Below are 6,000 nucleotides of genomic sequence, written 5' to 3'. Positions count from 1 at the left end.
CCATGGGGTCTTTATCTTCAATGGTTTATGCTCAAAGAGCTTTGGCCAACGTGATTGAACTTAAATTAGTCATTCAAGGCAGTGCCTTAAACTGAACTCTCTCCCTTATTGTTTCAAGCAGCCTCATTGTGAGGGGCACAAGATTTGCTTATTACTTATGGTGTCGTCACGGTGTCGACAACAGCGTCTTTTTCCAGTAGCAGCAATCTTAGGAAATCAGCTTGGTGACACTCCGACATACACACACACGAGTGCTCAGTTTTGGGGTGGTTCGGTCAATGCAGGAAGTGGCAGCTCCTTTCTGCTCAGATTTGGTCAACACATTTCCCCATCAGTGGCACTCCCCACAGCTGCTCAGCTCTGAATTGCGGGTGGCGCCTTCATCCTTTACCTCATTCTGCTGCCAAGATTTTAATCATGTTTCCGTAAGTTTCTGTGAATTTTCATATGCAGAGTCAGGCTGCCTCTCAAACGGAAACTAGATTTGCAGTGGGGGCAGTGGTATGGGGTTACTCCATTGTGCTTCTTCTCGGGTCTTTCTGAATCAGCCCTGTTGTGGACGTGCCGGCGACCAGTGTGGCAAGGGATGTGGTGCATGGCCTTGTCAGCCTTTTGATGCTGCTCCAAATGCCAAGCGTCACTGAGGCTTCCAGCACAGAGAGTAGATTGGTGGCGATTCTTTCCTTGTGCCCGAGTCCTCAAAGATATCTCACGGCCTGCAGACATTTCATGCGCCTCATCACTGTGTTCCGGTACAGTGTGACTTTGTAAGTGCCGAAGCAGGGTGGTTTCATGTGTAAAGGGCTGTCTGCATTTAACACATTTATAAATCCTCTCTTGGTGTGTCTTCTGATGTTCTGCAAAATACAAGTGTCCTACAAAGCTTCTCCCACAGTCACCACATATATATGAGATTTCTTCCAAGGGGGCTACTTGGCCTTCGTGCTGAGGACGTGTGAGAGGGGCATTGGTCTTGTGCAAACTATTCTGTACTGGTCCAACCACGGTTTGCTTCGGTTTACTTCGGGCGCTATATTGACGTATCGCATAACCATTCAAAGGCCCAATCTGTAGAGAGTAAAACAAAAATGCAGGCATTATTCATTGATCAACAACACAGACTTTATTATTGATTATAGCAGTGCAATCACCGTCCCCTCTAAAATGATTGAGACATTTAGAGGAGAAACAATCTATTGTGACTGTGGTGTGACTGGTAGGAGAGAGAAGACCAGCATTAAAAATGCAATAGGTCTCGCCTTTTATTAAGTTAAAGCCCTTTGCTTTGCTATACAATACCATTAGCAAAGCAAATGGCCTTAACCTAATCAAAGGCGAGACCTATTGCATTTTCAATGCTTGTTGATAGAGCCGGCTTGCAGAAGACATGCATCACACGCTGAACCAATCTGATTATCTTAAAGTCTTTTTATACAAACTTGGTATTATTTCCTAGGGTCAAAAAACAATTTATATTTAGAACACATTAGGTGATCCAGCCAGTTACGCGGATTAAAAATGTGCCGTGTGAGCCATTGCAAGATCGAGCATTAAGGAGTTACAGCCTTCGGGTCCCCTGGGTGTATGCAGGCAGAAGAAGAAGACTCAGGCTGGAGATACTGATGATGTATAGGGAGGAGGGCGGCCTAGGACTGCCAGACCTGGAGGCATATTACAATGCATAGCTACAGCATGCTGCAAGGTGGTGCATGTAGGGGGCGATTGGAAAAGCCTTCTCAGGCGGTTAATGGGAGAGGAAGCTAGATGTAGGGAGGATTTTTTTGTTATTTATTTATTTTTTAATTGACATTTTCAATTACATTCAATACAATATACCAACAACAAACAGACAAACCAGTACGATCAGTATATTCCCTTATAGCATCATGTCCGGACGTGGGACAAACAGAGGATAAAGAATGCAACTGTGAATCACACATTTTGCTGGGTGTTAGCTACATATCCCGTTGCGTCGTAAAACCTCCACCTGTACATTACCCTTCAAGGGCTCAATATGACACATTTTCCCTACACTTCCACTCCATCTTCATATCTTCCGCCAGAATCGCAGCCCTCGCTACATACCTTCCCCGTCATTTGTACCTAGGTGCGCTCCCTCTGCAGCAGTGCTCGAGATACCAAATATTCGAGCCCACCTCCCACCCTTCCCATCCCTCAGTGGTATCCTAAACCGGGAGCCCCCACAGATCTACTCATTCCCAACCTGCCGGCTGTGCGCCCATTGCAAAAATGGCTCCCAGATATCTCGCGGCCTGGAAGTGGGCGGCATGAGTTCCCAAAAAACAGAGAGCTGAGTGTGACCGTAAGTCACCGCATCCAACCAGCCCTCAACTGTTGGCAACCTCCTCCCACCCCAGCACAGCGCCACCTGCCTTTTAGCAAACAATAATAACAGAGCATGCAATTTAAGCGCTTTCGGCAATGTGTTTTTGACAAACCCCAGCAACCCCACTTCGGGAGTCGGTAAATCAAATCTTCCAATGATTTGATTGACGGAGGTGAATATCTTCGACTAGAACTACGTTAATTTTGGGCAGTCCCAAGCCATGTGCATAAACGTGGCAGGGGAGAATCCACATCTCCAGCATTCACTATCTGTACGCAACCCCATCCTGTGCAGCCCTATAGGGGGTTCTATAAACCGGTGCAGAAACTTGAAGTGAATTAATCTGAGCCTGTAATTAGGCGACAGCTCAGTTGCCTGCCCACAGCAAAACTTCCACTGGTCCTCCGTCAGCGGGACTGCCAGCTCAGCATTCCAGTATTGCAATGATTTAGGGCAGATCACCGCAGCCGAATCTTGCATAATCTTATAAATCCGCATTACCAACTTGCGGGGGGGGGTTGAAGGAGATCCAACCACGCTCTCCAGGGCATCCAAAGCCGGCGGAGCAGCCGGGAAGTCCCCACTAAGGGCCTTACATGCCGCCCGGAGCTTATGATACAGGAAGCTCTCGGCGAAGGGCACTGCACAGTTTCCCTCTCCAGATGGAGGGGGTCTGAACACATTGTCAGGGTACAAGTCAGCAAACGTGCGGAGGCACATTTTCTGTACAAGTGTCCCATCAATGCCATCCATAGCAAACGGCAGTAGAGGATTCCGTGCTATTGACAATGATGGGGCATAAAGTACTGGGACCCCCGCTCTCCTTCGCAGCTCCCCCCAGGCCCATCTCAGCGTGCCGGCAGTGTCTATGTCCACTCTGGGGCGGCCAGCTGGCATACAGATCGCCACATTCAACGGAGTCGGCGCGATCACATCACGTTCCACCGCCACGTGTGGCTGGAAAGGTGTTGGGTGCACCCAGTAGTGTAGATACTGAGCCTGAGCGCTAAGCGCATATAACCGCATGTCTGGTGCACCCATCCCCCCTGCCTCAACGGGAGTGTCAGCAGCTCCCAAGAGACTCTCGCCTGACCCCCCTGCCCACGCCAGCGTCACCAGCCTTGACCTTAGAGAGTTAAAGAAATGTGTCGTTAAGGGAATGGGAATATTTGCAAACAGATACAAAAACTTGGGAAGTAGGATCATTTTGGTTAAGGCCAGCCTACCAGTCAAAGAGAGCGGGAGTTTCGTCCATATTTTGACCTTCTCCTCCAACCAAGTCATAGCTCTTCCATAATTTAGATTCCAAATTTCCTGCACATCCCTACTGACCTATATTCCCAGATTTACCCGGTCTGCTTCCCACTGTAACGGATACTCAGAGTCTGATTTAGGCGTGCCGTCCGTTAAGGGGAAAATCCCCGACTTGGACCAGTTGACGGTTATCCCAGCCAGACCCCCGAATCGGATAAATTCCCTCAAAACAGGGGCCAGATTTTCTTTCGGGTTTATCAGGTATAAAGTGACATCGTCCGCGTAGAGCGAAATCAGAAGACATCTGGAACTAAAGCCTATTCCTCGAGCCATGTGATGTTGGCGTACCCGCGCTGCAAGCGGGTCCATTGCTATTGCGAACAACAGTGGAGAAAGAGGGCACCCTTGTCTTGTGCCACGGGATATCGGGAACGGGTACGAAAGCATCCCGTTGACCCTAATCCGAGCTCTAGGGGAGCTGTATAGTAGCTGAATACGGTTTATAAAAAGCGGACTGAACCCCATTCGACCCAGGATTGTGAACAGAAACGACCATTCCAAGGTATCAAACGCCTTTGTGGCATCAAGGAACACCACTGCAGCGGGCTTAGGGAGGAAATTTGCCTGAAGAGTACTCACACGGCATGCACCAAGTGGCATCAGCATGGGACCATGCTCTTTCCTTAAGCCCTTCTGGTCCCCCGAGTCAGTTACCAGCGCTGGGATGCTTCCGGGTAGCCATGCGCTCTATAAATGCCCTTCCTTCCTTCGGAGGCTGCTCGAGAGGTTTATCTATCAGTGCTTAATATGTCCCCCCCCCCCCCCAAAAAAAAGTAGCCAGGCCCTCGTCAGGAGGCCACCGCAGTTTGACCACACATTGCCACTGTACTTATATAATTACTACGCATCACACGTAAGTGTGACAATTCAGACTGTTCGAGACCGCCAAAGCTTTAGGAATGGCTTGGGTGGCAGGTATTAGTTGTTTTGAATGTCTATTGAATAAAAAAAACAACTGTTTTACTGCTCATCTTTAAATTACACAAACAGCGCCACCATGTGGCACCTGTCATAAGTGCAGGTCCAGGCAATTAAGTGCCGGAGCCGGCAATTAGTGCTGGTGCCAAGCACTAGAAACCACTGGCTCAAATTAAGCACTGCATCTGATGCCCCCATTCTCCAGGTCCTTGCAAATCTGGTGGCTGCAGCCATTCCGGCAAATAAACCAGGATATGTCTGTGGCCCAATGGAGGGAGGAAAGATGCCAGACCTGGGGGACTTGTATCCGGGGAAGACATTCAATATATTGAAGGTGGGAGGAGGGGTTGCGGGGAGGTATCGTCAGTGCCCATAGATACATGCAAGCATAGTGAAATATACACGCAAACATCATCATGCATGCACACACATACATCACACATGCACACGCATACAAAACAATACTGCACCAACAGCATATTGATGCGTATGCGTGCATGCACACATTGGCATCACATCTTTTTTTGGGGCTGATGCTGTGCATCGACAAAAAGCATTGGCAAAGCCAATAGGTGTAAAAGGCAAAACCAATTGGCTTTGCCTGTGCTTGTTTTTTTTTTTTTTTTATAAGCGCTTGCTACCTGTATTGAGCCTGTTTCGAAGGTAACCCAATATTTTCATATAATGAATACAACACATGAGTAAATTGCAGGACCTTCTTTTTGGGGCTCGTGGCAGTCGGTCAAAACTTGGCTTTCAATATGGTGGATACTGCTATTAGCAATTCGGTGTTTTAGGGTTTAAGACAATTCCATAACTCCTCCCCTAAACAAGGCCAAAGTATATGGTAAAGCTCAGCCAAATATAAAGCTTGTTGAGTGTGATTGCTGTATTATCCTGTATTTGAGTTCCAGTCCCTTCACCACCTCATGGAGTAAGTTCTTGACTTCTCGCCATTGCCACTTTGGAAAGACAGGTTCACAAAATGAAAAACTGCTATCCAAATAGAATGACATTAATCGCAAAAAAGGTGTTCAGCCCCCCCCACCCCCACGCAACCATCCCCGTACAAATGTCTCCATGCACGTGCCGTGTCTTGCAAAGTGATTATGGAGAGCTAAACATCCTAAGATTTTTGCAGGAAAATTGTGCATTTGCTCTCAAGGCTTTTTGTCAGGCTGGGTAGTTAATAATTAAAGCTTCCAGTTTTCTGTTTTTATTGACTTTTACAGATAAATACAGACAGAAAACAATCTGCTTCCTGACTGTATTTATTTTTAAAAAGTGGAAAAATACAGAAAATGGTGCTTCTTGTGAATGATACTCATGAATCCCAGGCCGACAGTTGAGCAGATACACAGCCTAGGGAGTGAAAAAACAGGATGAGATTTCACTAAATACAGGAACATAAATTTGTATAG

The 6,000-nt window shown here is 47.4% G+C and overlaps 1 pseudogene across 1 annotated transcript in view; it reads right to left on the bottom strand.

Annotated features, from left to right (window-relative positions):
* Window positions 1-387: 387 nt before the first annotated feature.
* The window catches only part of LOC146863592 (uncharacterized), a 28,082-nt pseudogene continuing 22,469 nt past the window's right edge, over window positions 388-6,000 (bottom strand). Inside the window, exon 2 of the transcript XR_014976826.1 lies at window positions 388-1,068. The product of XR_014976826.1 is annotated as an uncharacterized LOC146863592 (transcript). The remainder of the gene's footprint in view (window positions 1,069-6,000) is intronic.

The sequence above is a fragment of the Triturus cristatus genome, chromosome 2_1, assembly GCF_964204655.1.
Source record: "Triturus cristatus chromosome 2_1, aTriCri1.1, whole genome shotgun sequence".
In the NCBI taxonomy this organism is placed as follows: Eukaryota; Metazoa; Chordata; class Amphibia; order Caudata; family Salamandridae; genus Triturus; species Triturus cristatus.
This window is presented reverse-complemented; position numbering and strand designations above follow the sequence as displayed.